Below are 17,500 nucleotides of genomic sequence, written 5' to 3'. Positions count from 1 at the left end.
TTTCTTCTAGGCTCCAGGAACTCAACATTTTCCAAAAATTAGGAACATGTGAGACCGTGTGGCCTAATGGATAAGGCGTCTGACTTCGGATCAGAAGATTGAGGTTTCGAGTCCCTTCATGGTCGCAGCTTTTAAGTGCTCTTCAGATGACCTTCTAAGCATTTGAGTCCGTTCCTGGTTGCAACAGCTAAGTTTTAGATGCTTTCTTAATTTGATGACATACTTGGTGTCGTTATAGGCTATATTTCTACATGATTGATAGTGAATATTTTTATATGGCTAGTCAGCAGTTACCAGAAGTGAGATTTTAATCCATGCCTATATTTATAGACCATAACACACAATATTGTGAAAATATTTATTCTTAAATCTGGGCACACGATCATTTTTACTAAATACCCGTAAATATCTAATAAAAAACAAAACTTTTTCACTCCTATATTTAAATACCACAACACACAATATTGAGAAAATGTTATCAGAAGTGAGATTTGAATCCATACCTATATTTAAGTACTGTAATACACAATATTAAGAAAATGTTTTTTTTATAAATTTGGGCACTCGGTCATTTTTACAAAATACCTAAAAATGTATAAAAAAAAATCTTTTTCTGCTAGGCTCCAGGAACTCAACATTTTCCAAAAATTAGGAACATGTGAGACCGTGTGGCCTAATGGATAAGGCGTCTGACTTCGAATCAGAAGATTGAGGTTTTGAGTCCCTTCATGGTCGCAGCTTTTAAGTGAGATGACCTTCTAAGCATTTGAGTCCGTTCCTGGTTGCAACAGCTAAGTTTTAGATGCTTTCTTAATTTGATGACATACTTGGTGTCGTTATAGGCTATATTTCTACATGATTGATAGTGAATATTTTTATATGGCTAGTCAGCAGTTACCAGAAGTGAGATTTTAATCCATGCCTATATTTATAGACCATAACACACAATATTGTGAAAATATTTATTCTTAAATCTGGGCACACGATCATTTTTACTAAATACCCGTAAATATCTAAAAAAAACAAAAACTTTTTCACTCCTATATTTAAATACCACAACACACAATATTGAGAAAATGTTATCAGAAGTGAGATTTGAATCCATACCTATATTTAAGTACTGTAATACACAATATTAAGAAAATGTTTTTTTTATAAATTTGGGCACTCGGTCATTTTTACAAAATACCTAAAAATGTATAAAAAAAATCTTTTTCTGCTAGGCTCCAGGAACTCAACTTTTTCCAGAAGATTGAGGTTTCGAGTCCCTTCATGGTCGCAGCTTTTAAGTGCTCTTCAGATGACCTTCTAAGCATTTGAGTCCGTTCCTGGTTGCAACAGCTAAGTTTTAGATGCTTTCTTAATTTGATGACATACTTGGTGTCGTTATAGGCTATATTTCTACATGATTGATAGTGAATATTTTTATATGGCTAGTCAGCAGTTACCAGAAGTGAGATTTTAATCCATGCCTATATTTATAGACCATAACACACAATATTGTGAAAATATTTATTCTTAAATCTGGGCACACGATCATTTTTACTAAATACCCGTAAATATCTAAAAAAAAACAAAACTTTTTCACTCCTATATTTAAATACCACAACACACAATATTGAGAAAATGTTATCAGAAGTGAGATTTGAATCCATACCTATATTTAAGTACTGTAATACACAATATTAAGAAAATGTTTTTTTTATAAATTTGGGCACTCGGTCATTTTTACAAAATACCTAAAAATGTATAAAAAAAATCTTTTTCTGCTAGGCTCCAGGAACTCAACTTTTTCCAGAAGATTGAGGTTTCGAGTCCCTTCATGGTCGCAGCTTTTAAGTGCTCTTCAGATGACCTTCTAAGCATTTGAGTCCGTTCCTGGTTGCAACAGCTAAGTTTTAGATGCTTTCTTAATTTGATGACATACTTGGTGTCGTTATAGGCTATATTTCTACATGATTGATAGTGAATATTTTTATATGGCTAGTCAGCAGTTACCAGAAGTGAGATTTTAATCCATGCCTATATTTATAGACAATAACACACAATATTGTGAAAATATTTATTCTTAAATCTGGGCACACGATCATTTTTACTAAATACCCGTAAATATCTAAAAAAAAACAAAACTTTTTCACTCCTATATTTAAATACCACAACACACAATATTGAGAAAATGTTATCAGAAGTGAGATTTGAATCCATACCTATATTTAAGTACTGTAATACACAATATTAAGAAAATGTTTTTTTTATAAATTTGGGCACTCGGTCATTTTTACAAAATACCTAAAAATGTATAAAAAAAATATTTTTCTGCTAGGCTCCAGGAACTCAACATTTTCCAAAAATTAGGAACGTGTGAGACCGTGTGGCCTAATGGATAAGGTGTCTAACTTCGGATCAGAAGATTGAGGGTTCATGGTCGTAGCTTTTAAGTGCTCTTCAGATGACCTTCTAAGCATTTGAGTCCGTTCCTGGTTGCAACAGCTAAGTTTTAGATGCTTTCTTAATTTGATGACATACTTGGTGTCGTTATAGGCTATATTTCTACATGATTGATAGTGAATATTTTTATATGGCTAGTCAGCAGTTACCAGAAGTGAGATTTTAATCCATGCCTATATTTATAGACCATAACACACAATATTGTGAAAATATTTATTCTTAAATCTGGGCACACGATCATTTTTACTAAATACCCGTAAATATCTAATAAAAAACAAAACTTTTTCACTCCTATATTTAAATACCACAACACACAATATTGAGAAAATGTTATCAGAAGTGAGATTTGAATCCATACCTATATTTAAGTACTGTAATACACAATATTAAGAAAATGTTTTTTTTATAAATTTGGGCACTCGGTCATTTTTACAAAATACCTAAAAATGTATAAAAAAAAATCTTTTTCTGCTAGGCTCCAGGAACTCAACATTTTCCAAAAATTAGGAACATGTGAGACCGTGTGGCCTAATGGATAAGGCGTCTGACTTCGGATCAGAAGATTGAGGTTTCGAGTCCCTTCATGGTCGCAGCTTTTAAGTGCTCTTCAGATGACCTTCTAAGCATTTGAGTCCGTTCCTGGTTGCAACAGCTAAGTTTTAGATGCTTTCTTAATTTGATGACATACTTGGTGTCGTTATAGGCTATATTTCTACATGATTGATAGTGAATATTTTTATATGGCTAGTCAGCAGTTACCAGAAGTGAGATTTTAATCCATGCCTATATTTATAGACCATAACACACAATATTGTGAAAATATTTATTCTTAAATCTGGGCACACGATCATTTTTACTAAATACCCGTAAATATCTAAAAAAAAACAAAACTTTTTCACTCCTATATTTAAATACCACAACACACAATATTGAGAAAATGTTATCAGAAGTGAGATTTGAATCCATACCTATATTTAAGTACTGTAATACACAATATTAACCCCTTCCCGCACCTTGACGTTAATAAACGTCAATGTGTGCAGTAACTTCGCGCACCTTGACGTTCATTAACGTCAGTGCTTTGACAGTTAACCGCCGCGCGGCGCTACACCGCAGCGGCGGTTAACTGTGCAGGGTGTCAGCCCTGCTCTCCCTGTTGCCGATCAGCGGCCTGTCGCCGCTGAAATCGGCAATTAACCCCTTCGATGCGGTGGTCGATTGCGATCCCCACATTGAAGAGGTTTACAGCGGATCGGCAGCCCCCCACATGTATTTGCGGGGGCTGGCGATCCTTCTCACGGCAACCAGAGGCCAGACAATGACCTCCGGGTTGCCATGTACGGAAGCCTCGGAGGATCAGCCTGCGGCCGTTCCTCCTCTGCTTCATGTCAGTGTGACAGTTACGTCACAATGACAGTTAGAACACATTACACTACGTGTGTAGTGTAATGTGTTCCAGCAGCGATCAGAGCTGCAAGTCTAAGTGTCCCCTAGTGGGACAAGTAAAAAAAGTAAAAAAAAGATAATAAAAATGTTTTGAAAAAGTGTAAAAATAAAAGTTAGAAGTGATATAAACAAAGAATGCTTTTTTTCCTAAAATAAGTCTTTTATTATAGGAAAAAAATTAACACGATAAAAAAAGTACACATATTTGGTATCACCGCGTTCGTAACGATCCCGACTATAAAACTGTAATATTATTTTTCCCGCACGGTGAACACCGCGAAAAAAATAAACGAAAAACAGTGCCCGAATCACAATTTTTTGGTTACCACCCCTCCCAAAATCGACAATAAAAAGTGATCAAAAAGTCGCATGTACGCCAAAATGGTACCAATACAAACTACAACCCGTCCCGCAAAAAACAAGCCCTTACACCGCATTTTTGACTGAAAAATAAAAAAAGTTGTCGCTCTCAGAATACGGTGACACAAAAAAGAATTTATTTTATAAATAAGTGATTTTATTGCACAAACGCTGCAAAACATCAAAAAGTTATATACGTATGGTATCGCTGTAATCGTATCGACCCGAGGTATAAAATATAATGGTAATTTATAGCCCAGGGTGAACGCCATAAAAAACAGTTTCAGAATTGATGGTTTTTGGTCACCTTGCTTGCCAAAAAATTGAATAAAACGTGATCAAAAAAATTTCTAGTACCCCAAAATGGTACCAATGAAAACTACAGATTGTCCCGCAAAGAATAAACCCTCACCCAGCTCCGGTGGAAAAAAAATAAAACCGTTCTGGCTCTCAGAATATGGCGATGCAAAATGTGCAGTGTTCCAAAAGCAGATAAGATCGGGCGCCTTTTATCAGTGCGACACCGGCCACATATCTGCGGATTATTATTTATTTACTGCATTATTATACCCTCTTATTATACCCTGATGTACCCCGCACAGATGACATGTACCCTGATGTACTCCGCACAGATAACATGTACCCTGATGTACCCCGCACAGATTACATATGCCCCCACATTATATATTGAGACACCAGTAAAACCCCAAACAGAACTACTACCAAGCTACATCTGCGCCCCAAAAGCCAAATGCTGCTCCCTCCCTTCTGAGCCCTGCAGCGTGCCCAAACACCAGTTTACGCCCATAGATATGGCATCGCCATACCCAGGAGAACCCCCTTAATATTTTATGAGGTATTCGTCTTCAGTGGCACAAACTGGGCATAACATGTAGTGCACTAAAATGGCATATGAGTGGAAAATTGTAATTTTTACTCTGCACCATCCGCTGCACATTAACCCCTGCGCACACCACAACATAGCATGTCGTAGTGTGGGGGGGGGGGGGGTGATGCATGGAGCGTCTCACGTGAAAAATAAAGCATTTAAAACGGCAAAATCACTGTTTTTTGGTCACCTTGGCTCTACCTAAAAATTTAATAAAAAGTGCTCAAAAAGTTGTATGTACCAAAAAATGGTACCAATAAAAACCACCGCTCGTCCCTCAATAAATAAGCCCTGACACCGCTCTATTGACTGAAAAATAAAAAAGTTGTGGCTCTTGGAACGCGGGGAGGAAAAAACTAAAAAGGAAAAGAAAAAAATGGATCAGTCCAGAAAGGGTTAATTACTTTCTAATGAAAAACCATTTATGACCACACGTGGGGTATCGCCGTACTCGGGAGAGATTGCTTTACAAATGTTGGGCAGCATTTTCTCCTTTATCCTTTGTGAAATTGAAAAAAGACAACATTTTAGTGGAAGAAATGTTGATATTCATTTTCACGGCCTAATTCTAATAAATCCTGCAAAAGACTTGTGGGGTCTAAATGCCCACTATATCCCTAGATAGATTCTTTAAGTGGTGTAATTTCCACTTTTGGGGGGTTCCACTGTTTTGGCCTCTCAGGGGCTTTGCAAATGCGACATGGCACCCAAAAACCATTTCAGCTAAATTTGATCTCCAAAAGACAAATAGCGCTCCTTCCCTTCTAAGCTCTGCTGTGGGTCCAAACAGCCGTTTATTACCACATATGGCATATTTCCGTAATCGGGAGAAATTGTTTTACAAATGTTGGGGTGCTTTTTCTCCTTTATTCCTTGTAAAAATTAAAAATGGCTACCTTTTTTCAGAAAAAAAGTAGATTTTTACCTTTACAGAATAATTCCAATGAATTCAGCAAAACAACTGTGGCATCAAAATGCTAACTTTACCCCTAGAAAAATTCCTTGATGAGTGTAGTTTCCAAAATGGGGTCACTTTCCGGGGGTTTCCACTATTTTGTTCCCTCCAGTGCAATTCAAACGCGACACGGCACTGAAAACTATTCCAGCAAAATCAGAATTTCAAAATCCAAATGGTGCTCCTTTCCTTCTGAGTCCTGCTGTGGGTCCAAACTGCAGTTTATTACCACATATGGGGTATTGCTGTAATCGGGAGAAATTGCTTTACATATGTTGGGGTGTTTTTTCTCTTTTATTCCTTGAAAAAATAAAAAAATTCTACGTTTTTTTCAGAAAAAAAGTAGATTTTCATCTTCACATACTAATTCAAATACATTTTGCAAAAAAACTGTGGGTTCAAAATGCTAACTATACCCATAGATAAATTCCTTGAGGGGTGTAGTTTCCAAAATGAGGTCACTTTTGGGGGTTTTTATTGTTTTGGCCCCACAAGACCTCTTCAAACCTGACATGATACCTAAAATATATGCTAAAAAAAAGGAGGCCACAAAATCCACTAGGTGCTCCTTTGCTTCTGAGGCCTGTATTTCAGTAAATTAGCGCACTAGGGCCACATGTGGGATATTTCTAAAAACTGCAGAATCTGGGCAATAAATAATAAGTTCCATTTCTCGGGTAAAAACTTCTGTGGTATAGAATTTTTTTTATTACAAATGAATTTTGTAAAAAAAAAATGACATTTGTAACTTTCACCTCTACTTTGCTTTAATTCCTGTGAAACGCCTAAAGGGTTAAAACACTTTCTGAATGCTGTTTTGAATACTTTGAGGGGTGCAGTTTTCAAAATGGGGTGATTTATGGGGACTTTCTAATAAATAAGACCCTCAAAGCCACTTCAGAACTGAACTGGCCCCTGTAAAAATCGGCTTTTGAAATTTTCTTCAAAATATGAGAAATCGCTGCTAAAGTTCTAAGTCTTGTAACGTCCTAGAAAAATAAAATAATGTTCAAAAAACGATGCCAAACTAAAGTAGACATATGGGGGATGTTAACTAGTAACTATTTTGTGTGGTATTACTATCTGTTTTACAAGCAGATACATTTAAATTTAGAAAAATGCTAATTTTTGCAAATTTTCTTCAAATTTTGGTGTTTTTTACAAATAAATATTGAATTTATCGACCAAATTTTTTCCGTAACATAAAGTACAATATGTCACGAGAAAACAATCTCAGAATCACTTTGATAGGCAAAAGCATTCCGGAGTTATCACCACATAAAGGGACACATGTCAGATTTGAAAAATCGGCTTCGTCCTGAAGGCCAAAACAGGCTCAGTCCTGAAGGGGTTAAGAAAATGTTTTTTTTTATAAATTTGGGCACTCGGTCATTTTTACAAAATACCTAAAAATGTATAAAAAAAATCTTTTTCTGCTAGGCTCCAGGAACTCAACATTTTCCAAAAATTAGGAACGTGTGAGACCGTGTGGCCTAATGGATAAGGTGTCTGACTTCGGATCAGAAGATTGAGGGTTCAAGTCCCAGCTTTTAAGTGCTCGCAGCTTTTAAGTGCTCTTCAGATGACCTTCTAAGCATTTGAGTCCGTTCCTGGTTGCAACAGCTAAGTTTTAGATGTTTTCTTAATTTGATGACATACTTGGTGTCGTTATAGGCTATATTTCTACATGATTGATAGTGAATATTTTTATATGGCTAGTCAGCAGTTACCAGAAGTGAGATTTTAATCCATGCCTAAATTTATAGACCATAACACACAATATTGTGAAAATATTTATTCTTAAATCTGGGCACACGATCATTTTTACTAAATACCCGTAAATATCTAATAAAAAACAAAACTTTTTCACTCCTATATTTAAATACCACAACACACAATATTGAGAAAATGTTATCAGAAGTGAGATTTGAATCCATACCTATATTTAAGTACTGTAATACACAATATTAAGAAAATGTTTTTTTTTATAAATTTGGGCACTCGGTCATTTTTACAAAATACCTAAAAATGTATAAAAAAAATCATTTTCTGCTAGGCTCCAGGAACTCAACATTTTCCAAAAATTAGGAACGTGTGAGACCGTGTGGCCTAATGGATAAGGTGTCTGACTTCGGATCAGAAGATTGAGGGTTCGAGTCCCTTCATGGTCGCAGCTTTTAAGTGCTCTTCAGATGACCTTCTAAGCATTTGAGTCCGTTCCTGGTTGCAACAGCTAAGTTTTAGATGCTTTCTTAATTTGATGACATACTTGGTGTCGTTATAGGCTATATTTCTACATGATTGATAGTGAATATTTTTATATGGCTAGTCAGCAGTTACCAGAAGTGAGATTTTAATCCATGCCTAAATTTATAGACCATAACACACAATATTGTGAAAATATTTATTCTTAAATCTGGGCACACGATCATTTTTACTAAATACCCGTAAATATCTAATAAAAAACAAAACTTTTTCACTCCTATATTTAAATACCACAACACACAATATTGAGAAAATGTTATCAGAAGTGAGATTTGAATCCATACCTATATTTAAGTACTGTAATACACAATATTAAGAAAATGTTTTTTTTATAAATTTGGGCACTCGGTCATTTTTACAAAATACCTAAAAATGTATAAAAAAAATCATTTTCTGCTAGGCTCCAGGAACTCAACATTTTCCAAAAATTAGGAACGTGTGAGACCGTGTGGCCTAATGGATAAGGTGTCTAACTTCAGATCAGAAGATTGAGGGTTCGAGTCCCTTCATGGTCGCAGCTTTTAAGTGCTCTTCAGATGACCTTCTAAGCATTTGAGTCCGTTCCTGGTTGCAACAGCTAAGTTTTAGATGCTTTCTTAATTTGATGACATACTTGGTGTCGTTATAGGCTATATTTCTACATGATTGATAGTGAATATTTTTATATGGCTAGTCAGCAGTTACCAGAAGTGAGATTTTAATCCATGCCTAAATTTATAGACCATAACACACAATATTGTGAAAATATTTATTCTTAAATCTGGGCACACGATCATTTTTACTAAATACCCGTAAATATCTAATAAAAAACAAAACTTTTTCACTCCTATATTTAAATACCACAACACACAATATTGAGAAAATGTTATCAGAAGTGAGATTTGAATCCATACCTATATTTAAGTACTGTAATACACAATATTAAGAAAATGTTTTTTTTATAAATTTGGGCACTCGGTCATTTTTACAAAATACCTAAAAATGTATAAAAAAAATCTTTTTCTGCTAGGCTCCAGGAACTCAACATTTTCCAAAAATTAGGAACGTGTGAGACCGTGTGGCCTAATGGATAAGGTGTCTGACTTCAGAAGATTGAGGGTTCGAGTCCCTTCATGGTCGCAGCTTTTAAGTGCTCTTCAGATGACCTTCTAAGCATTTGAGTCCGTTCCTGGTTGCAACAGCTAAGTTTTAGATGCTTTCTTAATTTGATGACATACTTGGTGTCGTTATAGGCTATATTTCTACATGATTGATAGTGAATATTTTTATATGGCTAGTCAGCAGTTACCAGAAGTGAGATTTTAATCCATGCCTAAATTTATAGACCATAACACACAATATTGTGAAAATATTTATTCTTAAATCTGGGCACACGATCATTTTTACTAAATACCCGTAAATATCTAATAAAAAACAAAACTTTTTCACTCCTATATTTAACCCCTTCCCGCCCTAGCCACTTTTGACCTTCCTGACAGAGCCTCATTTTTCAAATCTGACATGTTCAATTTATGTGGTAATAACTCTGGAATGCTTTCACCTATCCAAGCGATTCTGAGATTGTTTTCTCGTGACACATTGCACTTTAAGTTACTAGCAAAATTTGCTCGATATGTTCTATATTTAATTGTGAATAACACCGAAAATTAGCGAAAAATTGCAAAAATTAGCATTTTTCTCAATTTAAATGTATCTGCTTGTAAGACAGGCAGTTATACCACACAAAATGGTTGCTAATTAACATCACCCATATGTCTACTTTAGATTGGCATCGTTTTTTGAACATCCTTTTATTTTTCTATGACATCACAAGGCCTACAACTTTAGCAGCAATTTCTCACATTTTCAAGAAAATGTCAAAAGGCCATTTTTACAGGGGCCAGTTCAGTTGTGAAGTGGCTTTGAGGGCCTTATATATTAGAAACCCCCAAAAAGTCACCCCATTTTAAAAACTTCACCCCTCAAAGTATTCAAAACAGCATTTAGAAAATGTCTTAACCCTTTACACATTTCACAGGAATTAAAGCAAAGTAGAGGTGGAATTTACAAATTTCATATTTATTGGCAGAAATAAATTTTTAATACTATTTTTTTATTACACAGAAGGTTTTAGCAGAGAAATTCAACTCAATATTTGTTGCCCAGTCTCTGCAGTTTTAGGAAATATCCCACATGTGGTCGTAGCGTGCTACTGGAATGAAGCACAGGCCTCAGAAGCAAAGGAACACCTAGTGGATTTTGGGGCCTTATTTTGTTAGAAGGGCTCTTGCAGTGACAAAACAGTACAAATCCCCCAAAAGTGACCCCATCTGGGAAACTAGACACCTCAAGGAAATTATCTAGGGGTATGGTGAGCATTTTGACCGCACAGGTTTTTTACAGAATTTATTGGAAGTAGGCCGTGAAAATTAAAATCAACATTTATTCAAAGAAAATTTAGGTTTAGCCATTTTTTTTCTCATTTCCACAAGGACTGAAGGAGAAAAAGCACCGTAAAATTTGTAAAGCAATGTCTCCCGAGTAAAACAATACCCCACATGTGGTAATAAACGGATATTTGAACACAGGGCATGGCTTAGAAGGGATGGAGTGCCATTTGGCTTTGGGAGATCACATTTAGCAGGAATGGTTTGAGAGGCCTTGTCACATTTACAAAGCCCCTGAGGGGACTAAACAGTGGAAACCCCCCACAAGTGACCCCATCTGGGAAACTAGACACCTCAAGGAAATTATCTAGGGGTATGGTAAGCATTTTGACCGCACAGGTTTTTTACAGAATTTATTGGAAGTAGGCCGTGAAAATTAAAATCAACATTTATTCAAAGAAAATTTAGGTTTAGCCATTTTTTTTCTCATTTCCACAAGGACTGAAGGAGAAAAAGCACCGTAAAATTTGTAAAGCAATGTCTCCCGAGTAAAACAGTACCCCACATGTGGTAATAAACGGATATTTGAACACAGGGCATGGCTTAGAAGGGATGGAGTGCCATTTGGCTTTGGGAGATCACATTTAGCAGGAATGGTTTGAGAGGCCTTGCCACATTTACAAAGCCCCTGAGGGGACTAAACAGTGGAAACCCCCCACAAGTGACCCCATTTCGGAAACTACACCCATTGAGGAAATTATCTAGGGGTATAGTGAGAATTTTTAGTTTTGTTTTAGGTGGTTTTTTTTTACAATTTTTAAATGATCAAATTTTAAATGGGGCTGGTCAGTAGAAAAATTAATAATTGGTCATGGCCAGTATGGGAGACAGAAAAGGTGAATAATGAATAAATAAATTAAAAATCCAAGGAGGTATGATATATTTTGAAACATTGGTTCATGCACAGGCCGGGATTTGTGGGACATGTCTCACAATGGTATGTGGTGTCCTTACGAATGCCTCGCTTGGCACACACACGGCATTTTTTTTGGGGCTTCTTTTTTTTTTCAGTGGGGGGGATTTCTGTCGGGAAATGCTGGCCGGGAATTATCCTACTGACGGAAGAGCCAGATGAACTGCCCTCTCCTTCCTGGTTACCAAACATCAGGGACTTTATGACCTTTTCCTGAAATTGCAGGAACGTACCTCCACTGCTGGCATATCTATAGAGGACAAAGGCGTTGTATAAAGCCATCTGTGTAAGATGCACAGACCCCTCTGAATGTCCCCCCGGAAAATTAGCCAAACTGACAGGATAAAGGGGTTGTTGACTTGGAGTGAGAAGGGAACAATAGGAATTATTTGAGTTTTCAAGCTCAAATAGGATCTGGTGAAAAGAGGAAGAATGGGTAAACAAAGATAAGTTAGAATTTATGGCCACAAAGAGCACTTTTATCCTATAACGCTCAACCTTTGAAAATGCAAGACTAGTAAAAGGTTATTTCCCATACCGGGAGTCGAACCCAGGCCACCTGGGTGAAAACCAGGAATCCTAACCGCTAGACCATATGGAAGCAGTTATTAAGTAAAATGAGTCATGGACTAAGAAAAAGTGGGAATAAAGAAAATTGATATATATTTTTTCATTTTGCCGTTTTGAGCTTGTCTACAAACATCTGGTGGTTGCCTCGTTAGCGCAGTAGGAAGCGTGTCAGTCTAATATTCTGAAGGTCGTGAGTTCGATCCTCACACGAGGCACTGTTCAGTGAGTTTTTGTCTTCCTCCATTCATGCAGGAAATCTGTTTTTTCTGCCGAAACGTTTTTAATATATGAGGAAAGTGTTGTTGATTTCCTTGTCATTTTTGAGTGAGTAGAAGAGATGGGAATGATTTGAGCTTTAAATCCAAAATAGGATCTTGCCTAAAAAGAAACAATATTAAAGCAAAGTCCCAATCAGATTGGGTGAAATAGTCTGATGGTTTCTTATTTATTGGCGAAACTAGTTCATTATAAAAAGGAAAATTAGCCAAACTGACAGGATAAAGGGGTTGTTGACTTGGAGTGAGAAGGGAACAATAGGAATTATTTGAGTTTTCAAGCTCAAATAGGATCTGGTGAAAAGAGGAGGAATGGGTAAACAAAGATAAGTTAGAATTTATGGCCACAAAGAGCACTTTTATCCTATATCGCTCAACCTTTGAAAATGCAAGACTAGTAAAAGGTTATTTCCAATACCGTGAGTCGAACACAGGCCACCTGGGTGAAAACCAGGAATCCTAACCGCTAGACCATATGGAAGCAGTTATTAAGTAAAATGAGTCATGGACTAAGAAAAAGTGGGAATAAAGAAAATTTATATATATTTTTTCATTTTGCCGCTTTGAGCTTGTCTACAAACATCTGGTGGTTGCCTCGTTAGCGCAGTAGGAAGCGTGTCAGTCTAATAATCTGAAGGTCGTGAGTTCGATCCTCACACAAGGCTCTGTTCAGTGAGTTTTTGTCTTCCTCCATTCATGCAGGAAATCGGGTTTTTCTGCCGAAACGTTTTTAATATATGAGGAAAGTGTTGTTGATTTCCTTGTCATTTTTGAGTGAGTAGAAGAGATGGGAATGATTTGAGCTTTAAATCCAAAATAGGATTTTGCCTAAAAAGAAACAATATTAAAGCAAAGTCCCAATCAGATTGGGTGAAATAGTCTGATGGTTTCTTATTTATTGGCGAAACTAGTTCATTAAAAAAAGGAAAATTAGCCAAACTGACAGGATAAAGGGGTTGTTGACTTGGAGTGAGAAGGGAACAATAGGAATTATTTGAGTTTTCAAGCTCAAATAGGATCTGGTGAAAAGAGGAGGAATGGGTAAACAAAGATAAGTTAGAATTTATGGCCACAAAGAGCACTTTTATCCTATAACGCTCAACCTTTGAAAATGCAAGACTAGTAAAAGGTTATTTCCAATACCGGGAGTCGAACACAGGCCACCTGGGTGAAAACCAGGAATCCTAACCGCTAGACCATATGGAAGCAGTTGTTAAGTAAAATGAGTCATGGACTAAGAAAAAGTGGGAATAAAGAAAATTTATATATATTTTTTCATTTTGCCGCTTTGAGCTTGTCTACAAACATCTGGTGGTTGCCTCGTTAGCGCAGTAGGAAGCGTGTCAGTCTAATAATCTGAAGGTCGTGAGTTCGATCCTCACACGAGGCACTGTTCAGTGAGTTTTTGTCTTCCTCCATTCATGCAGGAAATCTGTTTTTTCTGCCGAAACGTTTTTAATATATGAGGAAAGTGTTGTTGATTTCCTTGTCATTTTTGAGTGAGTAGAAGAGATGGGAATGATTTGAGCTTTAAATCCAAAAATAGGATCTTGCCTAAAAAGAAACAATATTAAAGCAAAGTCCCAATCAGATTGGGTGAAATAGTCTGATGGTTTCTTATTTATTGGCGAAACTAGTTCATTAAAAAAAGGAAAATTAGCCAAACTGACAGGATAAAGGGGTTGTTGACTTGGAGTGAGAAGGGAACAATAGGAATTATTTGAGTTTTCAAGCTCAAATAGGATCTGGTGAAAAGAGGAGGAATGGGTAAACAAAGATAAGTTAGAATTTATGGCCACAAAGAGCACTTTTATCCTATAACGCTCAACCTTTGAAAATGCAAGACTAGTAAAAGGTTATTTCCAATACCGTGAGTCGAACACAGGCCACCTGGGTGAAAACCAGGAATCCTAACCGCTAGACCATATGGAAGCAGTTATTAAGTAAAATGAGTCATGGACTAAGAAAAAGTGGGAATAAAGAAAATTTATATATATTTTTTCATTTTGCCGCTTTGAGCTTGTCTACAAACATCTGGTGGTTGCCTCGTTAGCGCAGTAGGAAGCGTGTCAGTCTAATAATCTGAAGGTCGTGAGTTCGATCCTCACACAAGGCTCTGTTCAGTGAGTTTTTGTCTTCCTCCATTCATGCAGGAAATCGGGTTTTTCTGCCGAAACGTTTTTAATATATGAGGAAAGTGTTGTTGATTTCCTTGTCATTTTTGAGTGAGTAGAAGAGATGGGAATGATTTGAGCTTTAAATCCAAAATAGGATTTTGCCTAAAAAGAAACAATATTAAAGCAAAGTCCCAATCAGATTGGGTGAAATAGTCTGATGGTTTCTTATTTATTGGCGAAACTAGTTCATTAAAAAAAGGAAAATTAGCCAAACTGACAGGATAAAGGGGTTGTTGACTTGGAGTGAGAAGGGAACAATAGGAATTATTTGAGTTTTCAAGCTCAAATAGGATCTGGTGAAAAGAGGAGGAATGGGTAAACAAAGATAAGTTAGAATTTATGGCCACAAAGAGCACTTTTATCCTATAACGCTCAACCTTTGAAAATGCAAGACTAGTAAAAGGTTATTTCCAATACCGGGAGTCGAACACAGGCCACCTGGGTGAAAACCAGGAATCCTAACCGCTAGACCATATGGAAGCAGTTGTTAAGTAAAATGAGTCATGGACTAAGAAAAAGTGGGAATAAAGAAAATTTATATATATTTTTTCATTTTGCCGCTTTGAGCTTGTCTACAAACATCTGGTGGTTGCCTCGTTAGCGCAGTAGGAAGCGTGTCAGTCTAATAATCTGAAGGTCGTGAGTTCGATCCTCACACGAGGCACTGTTCAGTGAGTTTTTGTCTTCCTCCATTCATGCAGGAAATCTGTTTTTTCTGCCGAAACGTTTTTAATATATGAGGAAAGTGTTGTTGATTTCCTTGTCATTTTTGAGTGAGTAGAAGAGATGGGAATGATTTGAGCTTTAAATCCAAAAATAGGATCTTGCCTAAAAAGAAACAATATTAAAGCAAAGTCCCAATCAGATTGGGTGAAATAGTCTGATGGTTTCTTATTTATTGGCGAAACTAGTTCATTAAAAAAAGGAAAATTAGCCAAACTGACAGGATAAAGGGGTTGTTGACTTGGAGTGAGAAGGGAACAATAGGAATTATTTGAGTTTTCAAGCTCAAATAGGATCTGGTGAAAAGAGGAGGAATGGGTAAACAAAGATAAGTTAGAATTTATGGCCACAAAGAGCACTTTTATCCTATAACGCTCAACCTTTGAAAATGCAAGACTAGTAAAAGGTTATTTCCAATACCGGGAGTCGAACACAGGCCACCTGGGTGAAAACCAGGAATCCTAACCGCTAGACCATATGGAAGCAGTTGTTAAGTAAAATGAGTCATGGACTAAGAAAAAGTGGGAATAAAGAAAATTTATATATATTTTTTCATTTTGCCGCTTTGAGCTTGTCTACAAACATCTGGTGGTTGCCTCGTTAGCGCAGTAGGAAGCGTGTCAGTCTAATAATCTGAAGGTCGTGAGTTCGATCCTCACACGAGGCACTGTTCAGTGAGTTTTTGTCTTCCTCCATTCATGCAGGAAATCTGTTTTTTCTGCCGAAACGTTTTTAATATATGAGGAAAGTGTTGTTGATTTCCTTGTCATTTTTGAGTGAGTAGAAGAGATGGGAATGATTTGAGCTTTAAATCCAAAAATAGGATCTTGCCTAAAAAGAAACAATATTAAAGCAAAGTCCCAATCAGATTGGGTGAAATAGTCTGATGGTTTCTTATTTATTGGCGAAACTAGTTCATTAAAAAAAGGAAAATTAGCCAAACTGACAGGATAAAGGGGTTGTTGACTTGGAGTGAGAAGGGAACAATAGGAATTATTTGAGTTTTCAAGCTCAAATAGGATCTGGTGAAAAGAGGAGGAATGGGTAAACAAAGATAAGTTAGAATTTATGGCCACAAAGAGCACTTTTATCCTATAACGCTCAACCTTTGAAAATGCAAGACTAGTAAAAGGTTATTTTCAATACCGGGAGTCGAACACAGGCCACCTGGGTGAAAACCAGGAATCCTAACCGCTAGCCCATATGGAAGCAGTTATTAAGTAAAATGAGTCATGGACTAAGAAAAAGTGGGAATAAAGAAAATTTATATATATTTTTTCATTTTGCCGCTTTGAGCTTGTCTACAAACATCTGGTGGTTGCCTCGTTAGCGCAGTAGGAAGCGTGTCAGTCTAATAATCTGAAGGTCGTGAGTTCGATCCTCACACGAGGCACTGTTCAGTGAGTTTTTGTCTTCCTCCATTCATGCAGGAAATCGGGTTTTTCTGCCGAAACGTTTTTAATATATGAGGAAAGTGTTGTTGATTTCCTTGTCATTTTTCAGTGAGTAGAAGAGATGGGAATGATTTGAGCTTTAAATCCAAAATAGGATCTTGCCTAAAAAGAAACAATATTAAAGCAAAGTCCCAATCAGATTGGGTGAAATAGTCTGATGGTTTCTTATTTATTGGCGAAACTAGTTCATTAAAAAAAGGAAAATTAGCCAAACTGACAGGATAAAGGGGTTGTTGACTTGGAGTGAGAAGGGAACAATAGGAATTATTTGAGTTTTCAAGCTCAAATAGGATCTGGTGAAAAGAGGAGGAATGGGTAAACAAAGATAAGTTAGAATTTATGGCCACAAAGAGCACTTTTATCCTATAACGCTCAACCTTTGAAAATGCAAGACTAGTAAAAGGTTATTTCCAATACCTGGAGTCGAACACAGGCCACCTGGGTGAAAACCAGGAATCCTAACCGCTAGACCATATGGAAGCAGTTACTAGGTAAAATGAGTCATGGACTAAGAAAAAGTGGGAATAAAGAAAATTTACATATATTTTTTCATTTTGCCGCTTTGAGCTTGTCTACAAACATCTGGTGGTTGCCTCGTT

The 17,500-nt window shown here is 36.6% G+C and overlaps 4 non-coding genes across 4 annotated transcripts; all 4 read left to right on the top strand.

The window, feature by feature from the left end:
* The first annotated feature begins 52 nt into the window (after positions 1–52).
* TRNAR-UCG (transfer RNA arginine (anticodon UCG)) lies at positions 53–125 on the top strand. Its single transcript has one exon. It is a non-coding gene; the product is annotated as a tRNA-Arg (tRNA).
* A 2,840-nt stretch (positions 126–2,965) lies between these two features.
* TRNAR-UCG (transfer RNA arginine (anticodon UCG)) lies at positions 2,966–3,038 on the top strand. Its single transcript has one exon. It is a non-coding gene; the product is annotated as a tRNA-Arg (tRNA).
* Positions 3,039–8,196: 5,158 nt separating this feature from the next.
* Positions 8,197–8,269, top strand: TRNAR-UCG (transfer RNA arginine (anticodon UCG)). Its single transcript has one exon. It is a non-coding gene; the product is annotated as a tRNA-Arg (tRNA).
* Positions 8,270–16,767: 8,498 nt separating this feature from the next.
* TRNAI-AAU (transfer RNA isoleucine (anticodon AAU)) lies at positions 16,768–16,840 on the top strand. The gene has a single exon. It is a non-coding gene; the product is annotated as a tRNA-Ile (tRNA).
* Positions 16,841–17,500: the final 660 nt, after the last annotated feature.

Source organism: Rhinoderma darwinii, chromosome 3 (assembly GCF_050947455.1).
Source record: "Rhinoderma darwinii isolate aRhiDar2 chromosome 3, aRhiDar2.hap1, whole genome shotgun sequence".
Taxonomy (NCBI): domain Eukaryota; kingdom Metazoa; phylum Chordata; class Amphibia; order Anura; family Rhinodermatidae; genus Rhinoderma; species Rhinoderma darwinii.
Note: the sequence above shows the minus strand (reverse complement) of the source record. Positions and strands in the feature narration are given on the sequence as shown.